Source organism: Giraffa tippelskirchi, chromosome 6, assembly GCF_054371585.1.
Source record: "Giraffa tippelskirchi isolate mGirTip1 chromosome 6, T2T-mGirTip1v1.2.pri, whole genome shotgun sequence".
In the NCBI taxonomy this organism is placed as follows: domain Eukaryota; kingdom Metazoa; phylum Chordata; class Mammalia; order Artiodactyla; family Giraffidae; genus Giraffa; species Giraffa tippelskirchi.
The window spans coordinates 145,851,885-145,869,502 of record NC_137280.1 but is presented as its reverse complement, the minus strand read 5'-3'; the positions used below and the strand labels follow the sequence as shown (position 1 = coordinate 145,869,502).

Genomic DNA, 17,618 nt, shown 5'->3' with positions numbered 1-17,618 from the left:
ATTCCTTCTCTAAGCTAAGGGTTTTTCATTTATGAATCAGGGTTAATACCAGTATCATACCTGTCATATGATAAATACTCAGTGATATTAGCTGACATTATTCAACACCCATGTTTTCCTTCTAATCTCATGTAACTCAGCAACAGACTTAAGATAGGGTTATTTGAAAGAATCAGCTACAGATTTGTTTGTAAAGTACTTACTATTTGCCAGTCCTGGGAACATGAAGACAGAAAAAAATAGTCTCTGATTTTGAAACACTTGTAGTCCAGTGGAGAAGATAGGTGGGTAATTGGAGGATTGCAGTATGGTAATCTGTAATGTCAAAGTACAGTAGGACAAAGGAATTGATGATTCATCTGATTAGTGTAGGTCTGCTGCAATGCAAAGAAGAAGAATTTACTTGGGGGTCAAAGGTTGAGTAGAGGCTCACTAGGTGACTGAGGCAAGGATGTGCCAGGTGGAGAGAACAGCTTGTGCATGAGGCTGGTGGTAGGACAGAGTGGGATGTCTGGGAATTGGAAGCCATTCCGTATAACACTGTCCATGGATCATGTGTGTATACCAGAGTAGCTGGACACAAAGACTCTTGAGCCACTTAATATAACAAGGGGTTAAAATCAAAGGACTTTAAGCTTGAGTGAAATCCAATTTGCTGACGTTTACTGACAGCTTTCTTTAGGGAAATCTCCCTTATCTTTAGTTCAGGTAAGCAAAGAAAACAAAGGCAAAATGCTAAACTCTAGTCCTCAGAATCTAGTTTTTGGAATGAAACATGCATTGATATTCATATAGTATATTTAAGGACACGCTGTGGGTGAAATAATTCACTTGGTACAGTTTAGTACAGGCATCTTTCCTGTACTTAAATACTTATCATCATAGTTTTAGTTTTACTATATGCTATCTTGCAATATGTTATTGCTTAATTTAAAAATTACTATTTAATATGGTGTGTAAACACACCTATCTATATAAACTACAATGTGTATATAATATAGTTGTTATCTGCATATATTTATATAAATATGAGTTTCTGTCACCTATTTTTATCTATCTGAGTAGATATTAGGCTTCCCATCAGCAAACCTCTGTATCTGCATTCCCAACAGTTACTACTCCATAAAAATAATTAAATATATTAATTTATGAATTGCAAATAATCACATTAGTTAGCAGAGAATGTTCAACTCTTTCAACCCTGCCATGCCTTTGCCTTTGTTTCTTCCAGGACTTCTTGGAGTATATTTTATACTTTCCATTATTATCATCGCCTTGCTGTCTTAAGAATCTCATTATGTTGGGCTTGGAAAAGTGTAATGATTTAATAAGCATAATAATAATAATGATACTAACTTTTCTGAGTACCAAATATATATTTGTTTGTTTATTAGTATCTCACACAACAGGATTATTAGGTATTATTGTTATCTTCTTATAGACTACCAGAGTGGTATGCCGTTCAACCCAGAGAGGTATGCAATTTACTCAGGACCACGCAACTTAAATGCTCCAGGAACCAAGATTCCAGTCTGTGGTGCTCTGTCTCAGAAACTCCGTTACTATATTATTTCTGAGTTTACAAAACACTTACATGCATTATTTCATTTATACCTTACAGCTTCTTGGGGTGTTGTATAGTTATCCAGTTTACAGATAAAAGAACTGAGACTCAGAGAGGAATAGTGGCTTCCTTATAACATAGAATTGAGAGATGTTAGAATTTGTGTTCTATACCACGTTTTCTTTTTAGCTATGTGGCTTCCCAGGTGGTGTAGTTGGTAAAGAACCTGTCAGCCGGGGCAGAAGACAGGAGACATGGGTTCGATCCCTGGGTTGGGAAGATCTCCTGGAGAAGGAAATGGCAACCCACTCCAGTATTCTTCCCTGGAAAATCCCATGGACACAAGAGTCTGGCATGCTACAAGGAGAAGTTCACGGGGTCACAAAAGTCAGAGACTCCTGAATGGGTGTGTGTGCACACACACACAGACATACACACATGTTATTCCACAAAGCTCAGTTGGATCCACTACTTTTACTCCTGGAATGTCACAGGCAACTCGCAGTATTTCTTTGAGTAAATCAAACTGGGCATATAGATTTAAGGGGGAAAAACCATAAATAAGTGCTTCACATCAAAACAAAAGTTTACATCGAAGTTAAATATTTCTAATAAAAGCCCTTTTTTATTTTAATGAGCTCTTCTCATTTAAAGATCCATCCATTACAACCATTCGCACAGCCCCTTAATTAGAAGCAAATTAAGTTGTTTAAAAACAAATTTGGTCAGCTTTCTTTTTCCATGGACCAGTGGTAGAAGGAAGAGAAAGTGACTGTGCCAGGCTGTTGGCTAACTAAAGCTAATGTCATTCAGTCTTGTGAAATGGATATTAATGATCCTACAGTGTTTAACTTGGTTTGCTCTTGATGGATTTTCCCCTTCTGAATTAATGTCTGTCTACTCTTGATTAATTTAGAGTGATTGTACCTTGAGTCAGCTAATTACATTTTCTTTCTAAAGTCAAATATCATTCATTGTGATGAAGGCAGTCATTTTGATTTCTCAGAAAAACAGTCCCTAAGTGCCTCAAGTGTAGATCTCACAAAGTTACAGGAAAAGTTCTTCATTTGGGAAGACTCCACCACAGGCAGAGAAGCCTTGTCGTACATCTCATTTAGAATCTTGTTGAAACTCCCCAAGCAGAGCTCCTTGAGATACATATGGTAGTGTCTCAAACCAAAACTTTCCGTAGCTTAGGTATAAAATATTTTTAAAGTGTCTTATAATTTTTTTTGCTCGAGGACATGACAGTGTAGGTGAAAGAGTTTTAAAATACTTTAAGATTTATTCCCATGAGAGAGAAAATCAGATATTATGAAGAGAACAGTGGTTTTTAAATAGGAAATGTCTGGATTTTCTAATACTAATTGAATCTGTGATCTTACCTCTTCTATAAGTAAAATAGAAATTGTAACATCTGCCCTCCATGTTAAAAATTTTCATAAGTATCATATGACTTTTGAAAGAGTATATTGTACAATTTATGTGTGCAAAATAATTTTCACTGTTTTTCTGGGCAACAGTTCTTAACTGATGAGTTGTGAATTGCTCCTTCCTAAAATCAGTTTATTTGGGGGCAGTGCAGGAATGGAAGATCATGCCCAGTTTTGTCCTTCTGCTGTTGTGCATGTTATCAGACAATTAGCAAACAATGGATCCTTTCAGATCTCAAATTCATTGTCTGTGAAGTAAATACTATATTTTTCTGTTAAAATTGTGACTTATTTTATAAGCACATTTTTACACGATTTTAAACAATAATTGCTGACGTTCCATTGCCTCTCAAAACAGTACTGACTAGTGATTCAGGGCTTCAGATTTGGAGTTTGCAGACTTGGGTCCTCTATTATCACATGTAAATCCTTGGGCAGATTACTTAACTTTGCTAGCTTCAAGTTACCTAATCTGTAAAATGTGCTGGCGATGGCAGCTTCATTGTTTCACATTGAGAGGATTCAATGAAGTAATGAATGTCAAGGACCCAGCATAATTCCTTGCGTCACACTGCTCAATAATTAATGGCTTTTTGTAACACATTTTATTTTTGCAGAGTCACTTTTCATATAATTTCATTGAGTTTAACCCTCCAAATTGTCTAAAAGCCAGTTGAGCCTCAGCACTCAACAGTTTTGATCACAAAGTAGCTGAGGGCATTGGCCTTGCAGTGCTCACTGTAAGGTGTCTGTGCTCTCCACATCCCACTTTCTAATGAGTTGTGTGCATCAAACCTTGTGTCAGATACCTCTATCTATCTATCTATCTATCTATCTATCTATCTATCTATCTATCTTTCCCCCATTGGGGAAAATTGTGGGTTTTTTCCCTTAGATACCTAAGCTTGTCTAGCACTGTCCTTGGTACTGGGCATAACTTACTGTACCTTTATAACCCCTCTGCCATGCAAATACTGGCATAATTTTACAAGTGGAGTAAGTTGAAGTTAAAGAAGTTAAGTGAGTGTCCACAGTCACACAGCTGGTAGGTGGCAGCGTTAGTGTTCAAACCAGAGGCTCTTTCTTCCAGCCTTGCATGACTTGACTGTGCATCTGAAAACAGTTTTGTAAACATACAGGTTATGGAGAGAGAGGTTTTGGAAAGGATGTTTACTCAAATGTTAGCTGGGATTATGATATTTTGGAGGTAGGATTTCAAATGAAATTTAGTTTCCTACCTGTACTTCTAAAATATTTTGAAATACTTTTCCCAATGACTGTGTGTCTGCTTTTACAAAATAGTATATTTTAAGTGACTAGTTAATAGCAAGATTTCATGTCACTTCAGGTGATCCACAGAAAGAAAAAATTATCCACTCAGTTGAGGCTGGTTTTCAACTTATTGACTATCAAGTTGGACGGATAACTATTGTTCATGTAAATAGAATTCTGTTTTTAGAAAAGATGACTCATGGTAAAGCTGTGCTATTTGTCTGTCCCCACAGTCTGAAAATAAGCGTGGAAGGACAATAGAAACCTCAATGCAAACACTTGTTTTGTCTTCACACTCGGAAAGCTCTCTTGGCTGCCATGAGCAGTGGTTTCCTTTTCTGCGTTGACAGAGGTTGCTTTGTAATTAACTCACACACCCAAAGGTCTCTCCGGCCCCCAAATTGTGGGCTCTGTGAAAATAGATGGTGAAAATATGTCTCTTTTTTTCTTTTTGACAGTAAAGTCTCTCTGTGAGATGTCTCCAGTTCTCTCCTTCCAAGAAATGGCACATTTCCAAATTTAGCCAACTGGGAACCAGCAGAAAAATAGTCGGATTTAGAGTCAGAAGATGCAGGTATGAGTCTTGGCTTTATTACTAATTAGTTGTGCCTTTGATCATGTGTTATAATGTCTCTGCACATCAAAGTCTTCCTTATTTATTTATTCATTTCACAAATATTTATTGAATTCATGTTCTATGCCAATTATTCTTCTATCTGCTAAGAAAATAATGCTAATAAGAAATCAGTATATTTCATGACCTCTTACAGTCTCCATTCTAGTCAGATAGGAAAGAGTTGGTGAGAAATTCACAATGAGAAATGTAAATCTCTGAAGTATAGTAAACTTTCCAGAGAGAATATTCCTATAATGGTACCTGTGGGAGGGGAGGAGTTTAAGGAAATGCTCTCTGAGGAGATGATGCTTAGCTGAAATTACAAGCAAATGAAAACCAACTAGGTAAAAAGGTTGGGAGAGAGGGAAAAGGAGTAGAATGGGGAAGACTACTCTCCACAGAGGTAAAAGGTGTCTCAATGCCTGAGGGAGGAAGGAGTGTGGTTTCTTCCAAGAAAATGTGTAGGGCTGAGAGCTCAGTGCATGTAGAAGAGTGATACAGGTAAGGATGGACAGGTAAGGAGACCAAGAAGAGACAGCAATTCTCCTCAAATGTTCATATACACATGTGGGACATACCTCCCCTCCCTTTCAGTTGGGTGAGCTCTGTGAATAATGTTACATTTGTGCTGAGGGATTAAAGTCCAGGCAAAATTACCTCGTTCCTCTTCTCATCCTGTGAGGAATGAGGACACTTTACATTGACATGGCAAAACCTCTGAAGCTAAGGGGCCTGGATATAACTCATGGTCTGGAGGATCAGTGATCTGGAGGGATGAATGGTTCTGTGGAAGACTTCTCTCTCAACCTCACTTTCATCATCATTCCTTCAAGTATTTATTACAAAATAATTTTTCCCAAAGGAAAATACCTGAGAATTTCTGCTCTTTTTTAATATAATTCAGTACTTCCCCATTAGCCTCAGAAAAATGACCCAAATTAGTCATTTCATCTGTAACATCTTGGGTAACCAGAGACCATCTGTAATAGTCAGGTTAAGCTATGTTATGCTACAGTAAAAAAAAAAAAAAAAACAAAAAACACGTCAGTGGCCTAACATAGCAAATTCTTATTTTTTATTTACTCATGCTGATTAATATAAACTAAGGATCATAGCTGGTATTCTCATCCTCACAGAAATATTGTAGAGTCCAAATAAGAAAAATTCAATCTGGAATTTTGCAAAATGAAAACCATCAACAGATATTCTGAACTTTTGTCTTAACTCTGTGGTCTGAGCTGCTGCTTTCCCTTAGCCCTAGAAGTCAGCATCTTTGATCAATTTGCTGTTCTCTGTGTGGTTGTAGTCCACTTACTGAAAAGTAATTCCATAAAACTGGTTAGGCTGTTCTGCCTTGCTGTCAATAGCAATTTGGTATTTATGGATTTGAGAGTGTATTGTTGCTTAATAGTAAAGTCTTCAAATGTTTCAGAATCAAGTTTTCAATCTCCACCTTTGTTGAGATGCCAATATATGCCTCTTTAACTCAATCAGAAATAAGATGTTCTCATTTCTTTGTCTTTTGGAACCTGACTGAGTAGTGTAAATTTTAGAAAATGTGCTTTCTATAATACTTAATTTTGACACTATTTCTACAGGGTAGATAGTGAAGCATCTCGATTCTATGCCCTGTGAAGTTTAAGACAGGGGGACGTTTAATCAACGATGTACAAAAAATAATGCATATTATGTTTTAGATGCTTGGTAGGGGAAATAGGCTGATGAGAAGCAGACACAGCCCCTATGCTCCTGGAGTTCACAGTCTAGTGAGGAGATTCTACAATACACTATAGTGATCTTCTTTGGCCAAATTTACTTTTACCCATGAGGGAAAAGTGACTTAGCTTGCTACTGTTTATTAACCACCTGATAGGTGATTGAGTTTATACTCAGGCATTTTCAAACATTAAATAATTTAAATTTTAATAATCCTCATTTAATTTTTGTAACAACAAAAATTTCCCACAATGTGCTAGACAATATGTTGACTTTTATATACATTATTTCAGTCACTCTTTTACCACAGCCCTGGAAAAAGGAGTCATTAACCCCATTCTACAGAAGAGGGGATTAAGGCTCAGAAACATGCCTTATGTTCCTAGTTATATGTGATATGCATCCTGTTTCCATGCTCTTTTTCCTGGCAAACATGCATAGCATTCCTTTCGGATAATCTCCTCCCAAGTAAGATGACTAAATAAGATGACTTTTAGACTTGTGTCTAAAAATGTATTCAACAGAATGCTATATGGCAGAATGTTACTAATGTCTTGGAAGATAAGTTTCCGTAAGTGCACTAAAAAGAAGTTTGGGTGCAATGTACAAAGTTACAAATATCTTTTTGCCGAATCTGTTTATAGAAATTCTGTTTATCTGTTTTGTGTATGTGTATGCATCATTTTCTAAAGTTATTTGATTGAAGAGTTATATGATTCATGGGGCATCACAAAGATAACTGTTTTCTTCAGAAGACACCTTAGTATGTGCTGCCCGGCATATTCTGTCTTTTGAACTTGATTCTCACCATAAAAGAACCAGAAGTCAGAATAGTACTGTCCATTGTAGTTGAGGAGAGGTCAGAAAACCTCTGAAGGGAGAGAAGAGCTCTTTTATTGTTTCCTGCTTGGCCTGGAGTGGTACCTGTGTGGCATCTTCCATAAGTTTAGGGCATTTTAAAACCATCTTAAGACTTAACTGTTCCCTTTATATCAACCAGGGATGCAGCAGCAGCAGCAGAAATCATCTGTAGTTACTTAATGCAGAAAACAAAGGCACTGAAAGGATATTGAAGAGCTTAGGGAATAACTGAGCAGGCTGAAGAGTAAGGCTTGGACTGTGTGTCCTAGGCCAGTGAAGAACTGAGGAGCACTTGTGGTCACCAAGTCCTGTTCCCTGAAGCTTGTCACATTGGTCCCAAGGCTCAGAACCCTCAGCAGCGCCAACCCCATTCTTATCCCCCGGTCCTTGAGAAGCGAGTCCTCCTGCATTTAGCACTAGAACTCAGCAAAATCCTTAGCAAAATCCCTCCTGGCCCCTTTAGCTCTAGGGTCAGTTCATCCCATTGGTGGAGTGTTAGCTGCTGTGCCTGGTTCATGGCTACAAAAGAGGCTTCACAAAAACTATGTGCCATTTTCATCTTTCATAAGGCAGGAGGCACTTCTTGCCTTACAGTGTACACAGTCCAAAAAATAGACCGCTAAAAGGAATACTGAGAAATTTATTTTCTATATGATTTTCCAATTTAAAATACACATTTATATTGTCATAGTGAACTGTTCTTGACATTGTGACTTTTATGCTCATTTTAAAAGAGGGAATGCGAGGGCAGTACTTAGATCACGATCTGGAACAGTGATATGTACTCAGTAAACATTTGTTAATGAGTGTCCATAAAGTTCAATACATATACAGGCCATCTTATAGTATCAGAGTTGTGACACAAATATAAATCTTATTTCTAGTCTTTTTTTAAAAAAAAATCTCTTCATATATACACTATTATGCTATTTATAAGTAATATTTTTCTACTAATTATAGAAGAATTAAAGATGCCAAAGTGTTCTAGGCATGTGAAAAAATGCTAAAGTTCTCCAATATGAGCTTATATGGATAGCATGATTTTCTTACAATTTTTATTACTAGCCCCAGTTCAACAAGAATGAATGGTTTGTTTTATCACAAGGTTGGCACCATTAGTTTTCTGGACTCAGAGGGTAGGAAGGAAAGAAACCCTTTGGATTCCATGATAAATAGCACAGAATATCAATTATTGAACACTGTGTGCATAGCATTTACCTTTTAGATTTTAAGAGTGGCCACACTCTAGGAAAGGTAAACATTATCCTGGAAGGCTCACATTGGTATTTCTGTCTTAAGCTACCTAAAAAATAAACATAAGTTGGTTTGCCCAGAACATTTTCTACATTTCAGATTTTAAAAATTTCCTCCAGTTCTTTCAAGTACCCTGATAGAAGGTGATCTCTAATAAAGGAATTAAAATAATAAAAAAAAAAAGCAACTATGGTATTCTGAATAATTCTTCCATGCGGCAAGAACCAAGGGAACCAAGGCTTCAATTTTAAATGATGCCATAGAAAAAAAAAAAAAAATGCCCGTGTGGAAAACACAGGGCAGGTGATGAGAAAGCATGCCAGAGCTCTGATGAAAGACAGCTCAGGAAACCCAAATCCCATCATCCCAGCAGACATTCAGTAAATAAAATCCACAGCAAGGAAACAACTGGCTCTGTTTCTGAGCTCAAGGCTCACTGAAACTCAGGAACGCTCCCACTCAGGGTCTTGCTAGCAACTCACTCATCTTCCTCTCCTGAAGCCCTCTTCTGAGGCCTAGGGCTGGCATCTGTGAGTCACATCTGAACACCCCTGATTTTCCAGGGAGAAAGAAATAACTATTACCAAATTTGACCCACAGCAGTCATGTGGATGAATTAATATCATTTCCTTTGCTCTAATTTTCTTTCTTTCTTTTGCTTAACTCTTGATACTGAGTTTTGTTTTCCTTGGCAATTAAAAACTTTTTAAGAATGTATGAATGTGCTGTATAGTGGGTGCTGGGGTTTATGTGCATCACTCATTTAATCCATATGACAGCCCCCTGGGTTAGTATTATCTTCACTGCACAGATAAGGAAACAAGCCTAGTGAGTTATTGTGATATAATCTAGGTCACACAGCTAGTAGACTCAGAAAGCAGAATTTGAATTCAGCTCCAGGTGCCTTGTGGGCTTCCCTTGTGGCTCAGCTGGTAAAGAATCCACTTGCAGTGTGGGAGACCTGGGTTCGATCTCTGGGTTGGGAAGATCCCCCAGAGAAGGGGAAGGCTACCCACTCCAGTATTCTGGCCTAAAGAATTCCATGGACTGTATCATCCATGGGGTCACAAATAGTCAGACATGACTGAGCGACTTTCACTTTTCCGTTGCCTCCTCAGGGTTTGAACCCAGGTCTGACTAATTTCAAACATCAATTTATACTGTTCCATTGTAATAAAAATGACTATTTATTGAGTGATTATCTCTCTCTTTATCTAATCTATTTACATATGTAAGTACTATAGGTTGAGAAGTGAAGAATGGAAGGGAAGAATAAGAAAGGCTAATCACTAACTAACTAATCAAAACTCACTAACTAATATGCTGTTTTCCTGCCTGCCTGGGCAGTTGTTCTCATGTTCAGTTCAGTTCAGTTCAACCCAAAACCACTAACAAGTTCATCGTTCCCTTGGCCATCTGAAATGTCACCTAATTTAAATCTTATACTTACTTGAATCTAAATTTTCTATTTTGTTTCATTAATTAACCTGTCTATTCTTGTTCTAGGAATACATTGTTTTAGTTATACAGTTTCAAGACCAGTTAATATTGAATAAATTACTTCATATATTAAAATAACATTTTTAATTTCTTTCTTGATCAGATTCTTATCCAGATGATACAGGAGGTCAGAAGGGATATAATGAGAACATTCTTAATTCACACCTTCCAAATATAGCAGTCTCACTTCTTGTAAGAATGTCACCTACCACATTCTCAATATATGCAGACTATTTTCCATAATGTACAGAAATTTTAAACCTTGGCAAAAAGGTTCCTTTAGTCTATTTCTTGAAGATAATAAAAGTGAGAAGAATAGTAAAATCTATGCAAGTTTTCATACAGTATCTTTTAATTTTGTTGGAAACACAAATGCCATGCAACATAGGAGGCAAATGGGTAGCAGTTGAGATTCAGCTTACCCACTTGCTAGTGTGTAACTTTGGTTCAACTTCTTAACCTTGTGAGGCTCATTTCCCAGCAAAGTGGGAATGTGAGTAGTTTTTAACCTCATGTCATTTTTCCAATTAATCACTCAAAAAGGTAGATATTATTGTTAACTATTCTATGTGCATTTGAATTCTCAAGCTGTCACAAATTAAGAAAAATACAGGTTAGAGGAAGCCAGCTTGCTGTCTAAACATTCTAGATAGGTTTGAAGGTGATTGACTTTTATTAGAAGAAAGTTAAAAGCCATCAACAGGAAAAAATAGTAAGAAAATAGTCTTTCAAACTTTATATATATTTTCTCCTTTTACAAAATCTATTGCATAAAGCACTCCACAAGATTGCAGTTTTAAGGTTGTGTGTGTTTCTGATGGTGTATTCTAACAGAAAAAAAAAGTTATCTCCAGTGGTTTGATAGAGGGAAAAATGCTTATGTGTGGGGAGTGACTATACCTGAAACTTAAAGGCCATGGAATAGACGTTCCTGACTCATTTAAGATGTGTCGTATTTTTGACCTAAACCTTTACTTTCGGAATCCTTTATGCACCTTCTCCAATAATGCATGATTTTATGTTTCAAAATGAAGAAAGAAAGAATAAACAAGAAAAGGAGTGTTTGTGTGTTTATCTGCCCTGGTGGGTCAGGCTGGCCAGGGTTCCAGAGTGGGCCTTTGTTCCTCGTCCAGGCTGCTGTATTGAAAGGAGCTGAGACTTGGCCTCTGCCCTACTTTGTCAAGGAGACTTCAAATCACAGTCCCCAGAGCCCTGGGAGAGTGGAGAAAGGAGCTGAGCGGTATGCTCTGCTTGTGGTGTGGAAAATAAACCCTTGTCCAGAAAGCACCGGCAGACACACAACCAGCCCCACCCCCAGCTCTGCAGAGCTGCTGTCAGCTCTGATTAGCTCTTCTGACTCTGAGATTCCTGGGCTCTAAAAATCACCCTGTCCCCTCAGCCCTCCTCACTCCTCCTGTAGTTGGCTCCCTTTACTATGCAGGGAGCTGTCACAGCTGGCTCCAGCCTGTTGCCCAATCTGCGACTCCTTTCCCAGACTCCTGACCTTGTTCTGTCTTTGCCTTTCCCATTCCTCTGATCCTCCTGCAGTTGAATCTCCTACCCCTGCTGTCTGATCCCACAGCTTGTCTAATCAGCACGTTAGACAGTTTGATTAGCTGCTCCTTCCGCTCACCCTGCCAGCTCTTCCTGCTGCTAGCAGCTGTGCACAGGGCCTGCGAGTAACTCACTGTCAGTTCCTTCTGACCCTCCATTAGTGCTGCTGGCTGGCCACCTTAATATATTTCTCAGCAGCTCTCTGATCTGCTGTTGTCTCCTGCACCATAGTCCTCTGATGAGCCTCCTGAAGTCTTCCCTGTCTGTCTCCTCTGTGATTCTCTTGCTGTTCATTGAACTATGCTGCTGTCCTGTTGCAGGTACTTTCTCATCAGCCTTTCCAGTCTAGGGTTACCTGAGTGGCTGCCTGTGGCAGGTAATAACACTTTGGTACAGACAGAGTTCATGTGCCCACGTCACAGCTCCTCAAATCCCAGCAGCTTGTGTTGCTGTCTGACTACAAATCTAGTGAGCTACGTCAGCAGTTCTATCATTCTTAATGGGACAACCTATTAGGATTTTGTGACTAATTTTTGAGGTGTTTCCTTGGCATCATCTTTCTCTTCAATTTCCCTCTGAGTAATACTTCCTTATTAGAATCACAGTTCCGGACTGAGAATCTATGAGAATTATTTGAATAAGAGGGGTACATCATCTGCTTTTGGAGAAAAAATTGGCAACCCACTCCAGTATTCTTGCCTAGAGAATCCCCTGAACAGAGCCTGGCAGGCTACTGTCCATGGGGTTGCAAGAGGAGGACATGACTTAGCAACTAAACTACCACCACCATGATCTGCTTTACATGCTGAAATCATTAACTGTGGGAGCAGGGAAGCTACTTAGAAAGATATTAATTGCTTCTAAAAATGAAGACGGCTTGGACTAGAGGAGAACTAGGAAAGTGATGAGAAATGGTCAGATTTGGAATCTATTTTTAAAGTAGAGACCATAGACCTCACTGGTAGATTACGTATGGTTGTGAAAGAGGCATTTAAAAAATGTGTATTAAGTGAATGAATTGGATGAAATTGGCTGTAGAGACCTTTTCAGGTTTCAGCACAAGTACTTGGCATAGAGCACAGTGTCTGACACAGACAAAGTTTCCAATAAGTGGTAGGAATTACTTTTATTTTTATTATTGTTACTCTACAAGCATGTTTTAAACCCTAAATAGGTGACTATATCAGTATTCTTGGTTCTGTAATAAGTATCAATATAAATTTCAAAAAGACAACTTCTCTCATAGATGATGAGTAACTCTCCCTTGCTTTTGTCTGTTTCTTTCTTAATTTTTACATTTTAGCATTTTACCTCACATGTCTTACTGTACCACTTTTGATCTTCGGTTTATACTAGGCTTGTTTCTGAATTCTCAATCTTCCTTAATTTCTGCACTATTCACTCACTCTTTATTTTTATGGAAGTTTGAGTCTATATGGAGTCCTTTTCTACTACATGTTGTATTCTTTCAACCAATTCAGTATATCAGTTATGTTACACTAATTTTGTAAAATATCATAAATCTGTTGAAAAGAATAAATTGAATTAACATGGTTTAACATCAGTGATTTTCCAAGTTAATAAAAGAAGAAGATATAGAAAAATACAAAGCAATGACAACCAAAAAAAATGCACAATCTAGTTGAGAAATATGTTTTATTACTTGATGGACATGCTGATGACTGAAACCTCAGAGACAGTCTCTTAGCTCTGAGGGATTATTCCAAAGAGATAAGGAAATAGCCAGGATATATAGGAGTTTTTGCAAAAATAAATAAATAAATAAATCAGTTCAGTCACTCAGTCGTGTCCGACTCTTTGCAACCCCATGAACCGCAGCACGCCAGGCCTACCTGTCCATCACCAACTGCCGGAGTCTACCCAAACCCATGTCCATCAAGTCGATGCCATCCAACCATCTCATCCTCTGTCGTCCCCTTCTCCTCCTGCCCTCAATCTTTCCCAGCATCAGGGTCTTTTTAAATGAGTCAGCTCTTCGCGTGAGGTGGCCAAAGTATTGGAGTTTCAGCTTCAACGTCAGTCCTTCCAATGAACACCCAGGACTGATCTCCTTTAGGATGGACTGGTTGTATCTCCTTGCAGTCCAAGGAACTCTCAAGAGTCTTCTCCAACACCATAGTTCAAAAGCATCAGTTCTTCTGCGCTCGGGTTTCTTTGTAGTGCAACTCTCACACCCATACATGACTACTGGAAAAACCATAGCCTTGACTAGACGGACCTTTGTTGACAAAGTAATGTCTCTGCTTTTTAACATGCTGTCTAGGTTGATCATAACTTTCCTTCCAAGGAGTAAGCGTCTTTTAATTTCATGGCTGCAGTCACCATCTGCAGTGATTTTGGAGCCCCCCAAAATAATGTCAGCCACTGTTTCCCCATCTATTTACCATGAAGTGATGGGACCAGATGCCATGATCTTAGTTTTCTGAATGTTGAGCTTTAAGCCAACTTTTTCACTCTCCTCTTTCACTTTCATCAAGAGGCTTTTTAGTTCTTCACTTTCTGCCATAAGGGTGGTGTCATCTGCATATCTGAGGTTATTGATATTTCTTCCAGCAGTCTTGATTCCAGCTTGTGCTTCCTCCAGCCAATGTTTCTCATGATGTACTCTGCATAAAAGTTAAATAATCAGGGTGACAATATACAGCCTTGACGTACTCCTTTTCCTATTTGGAACCAGTCTGTTGTTCCATGTCCAGTTCTAACTATTGCTTCCCGACCTGCATACAGGTTTCTCAAGAGACAGGTCAGATGGTCTGGTATTCCCATCTCTTTCAGAATTTTCCACAGTTTATTGTGATCCACACAGTCAAAGGCTTTGGCATAGTCAATAACACAGAAATAGATGTTTTTCTGGAACTCTCTTGCTTTTTTGATGATCCAGCGGATGTTGGCAGTTTGATCTCTGGTTCCTCTGCCTTCTCTAAAATCAGCTTGAACATTAGGTACTGTTAATTAGAGAAAAACAGACATCTCAAGTTAATGAATTTAACCCTTTTCTGTACATGTTAAGATGAAAGAGTCTGGGCTCATTGAAATCTGTCTTTAAGTATCTGGGGCCAATATCCTGTGTTCTTCATCCCGAATCCCCTCAGGGTGTGCTGTCCGTGGGGGTGGAGGTGGTGACTGCAGTGGCTGATGGCTTGATGACCACAGCATCCTTTGTTTACTGGTATGGCAGGTGGCATTCTTTATCTACGGTGGCATGAATTTGAATAGTACAAAATTATAAAATAAAAGAATACTTTTTTATTTTATGGGAGATGTAACTCTCATATGTAAAACAATAGGCTAGGTTATACTTAGCAAATCAACAGACTCATCATCTCAGTAAATTAAAACAATGGTAGTTCTCCCTCATGCCTCACATCCGCCAGAGAGTAGAAGGAAACTCGGCTGTCCTCACTATAGGACCCAGAACACTGGGGCCTGGGGTTAAAGGGAATGTTCACTTTTAAACTGTGTACTTTTGTTCAATATGACATCTAACATGGGATCCACAGAGTACTCAAAAACTAGTTTGTAAATAAAAGAAATATTTTTCCAAGCCATAAGTAGGATAAAATATTAAAATTGCATGAAAAAGATTTTAAATTATGAATAATTTTTCTTCTTTGCATTTATAAAGATTATGATGTTTGTAAATTACTTGTTTATACCATGGTATAAACAAGGTGCCACTGGGATTTTCTGTCTTCATCCATTTTTTCCTGAGTCATTCGAGGTAGACTGGCAAAGATGAACTTTTGTTTTGTTCTCTACCTTTCACTCCCTCTCCTCTTTTTTCTTTTTTTTTCTGTTGCCTGATTACATCTGTGTGCTAACTTTCTCATCTCTTTAAAAGAGAAAAGGTAACAGTTATCTTGTCTGTGAACTTTATTTTCATATTTAGGAGATGACCCTTGCTGATTATTTACATACTACTTATTTTTTTTTAACTTTGTAATATTTACTACTTAACAAATAAGAGAGAATTTAATTTCAGTTTCAGGAGTAGAAATCATGTTCTTATTTAACATATTACATTTCTTCAGATAATCTGGGAATAGGCTTATCATTGATTTTCATCTAGTTACATGACTGTATGTACCTTAGACCAGCTAATTTTAAGAATAATGTATTGAACTGTAAGTACTGTATGACTGTAAATACTGTATAATGTTGAGCTAGGTTCTAAAGGACATAAAGAACAATAAGATGGGGCTTGTACATTTGGAATGATAGCATTTGAGTAGAGAAATATAGAAAATAAACAATGTAAAAATAAAATGGTAAATTTTTAAATAAAGTAGGATGTAATAGAAACATTGGAATGGAGGTCACCTTGAAAGTTCAGGTAAGCCTTTTACATACCTGAACCTGGAACTGGGTATTAAAGAATAAAAGAGTGTTCGACAGAAAGCATTACCCAGAATTTGTTGAATCCTGATCCTAAATCTTGACATCTGTTTATCTTCCCATGTCTAACCACAAACAAAAAAAATCAAATATCTTTCTGACATTTTTGTCACAATAAGTATCATTACTCTTTTCAAATCTTTACTATTGACTCTTTCTTAAGAATTAGGTGTTAGAAACTTCTCAATGTGGAAGCTACTCCAAGAAGTCCAGTTTACATTTATCTTTCAAATACCATTGGTATGTGAAAAATCTTTTTGTAACTCAAAACAATGTCAGAGGGACCAGGAGGGAGCATCTGTTTTACACGTGGCTCTTCAGCATCACAAATTCATTGTTAACTTCAGCACACTAACCATTAGAGAAAGTAGGTCAGAAATTCACTTTCTACAAGAGGATGTAGAGATTAAACTGTTGAATCTGTTACAACACAGTGTGGAAAGCTCTCCATCTTTCCTTTAGTCAAGGCTTCAACTCACTGTCATAACAATTATTTGAGGTTGAAAGTGCACCACAGAACTGTGTCAAAAGTGACTCAGAAGGGTTGAACTGGGCCAAGAAATTGGGGAAGTGATATTTCCCACACATTACTGTCCCTTTATTGATCAGTCAAGTAGTTCAACAAATAAATATTGATCCCCTAAGTGTCGATTTACCAGAGTCTAATCTCAATGCCTTGAACCAGAGAGACAAGTTCTGATTCTTGTGAGACCTATGTTTTAGCCATTGATGACAACAAGCAAGTTAAATTGACAAAGTACAAATTAAACAAATAGATAAGCAAGTATATTAACAAATGGTATAACTTTGGAAGATTATTATAAAACGATCTTTTTATAAAATGGAGAAAAGATTTTCTTACTGCTTTGTCTTAAGTATAGTGAATATTTGCTCTTCAGAAAAAAGTATCTCTATAGTATTCACCCCCCTTTTTCTTTAGAGAGGGGATTTTGCATTTCATGTAGCTTTGGTGCAAGGTTATACTGCATGTTCTAGAAGTAAATTAAAAGGATCAGATTCTTTCTTACTTCAACATGAAAAAGCCAGGACATAGAAAGGTGACTTAGCCTAGCTAATTGCCTATTCCTACTCAGAATTTTTAATCTTGAACAAATGATGCAAGGGTGCTGTAGGAGACTTTTAGAAATCATTCACTGCATCAGCTACAGCAGGGGTACCCAAACTTTTTCTCTAAAAATGAAAAAAATCATGTTTTCTGTTCAATATCTGTCTATCCTAACATGCACCTTTGTTTTCTGTCTGAATCTGTCAACTCCCAGTCCCTATGAACTTAACAGTGTTACTCGAATAAGATAGCCATCCACTTGCAGCTACCATCACTGGTTTCTCTTGTTTGATGATAAATGTATCTTAACTAATAAACTAGGTCATGTGTTTATACCACTTAAAATGTATCTCTCACACAAATAGA

General features: G+C 37.6%; 1 protein-coding gene across 1 annotated transcript in view; it reads left to right on the top strand.

The window, feature by feature from the left end:
- LOC145511417 (uncharacterized) overlaps positions 1–17,618 on the top strand; it is a 733,827-nt gene that overhangs the window by 465,407 nt on the left and 250,802 nt on the right. The window contains exon 9 of the mRNA XM_081504622.1: positions 4,728–4,843. The gene's annotated coding sequence lies outside the window, so the exon portion shown is untranslated. The remainder of the gene's footprint in view (positions 1–4,727; positions 4,844–17,618) is intronic.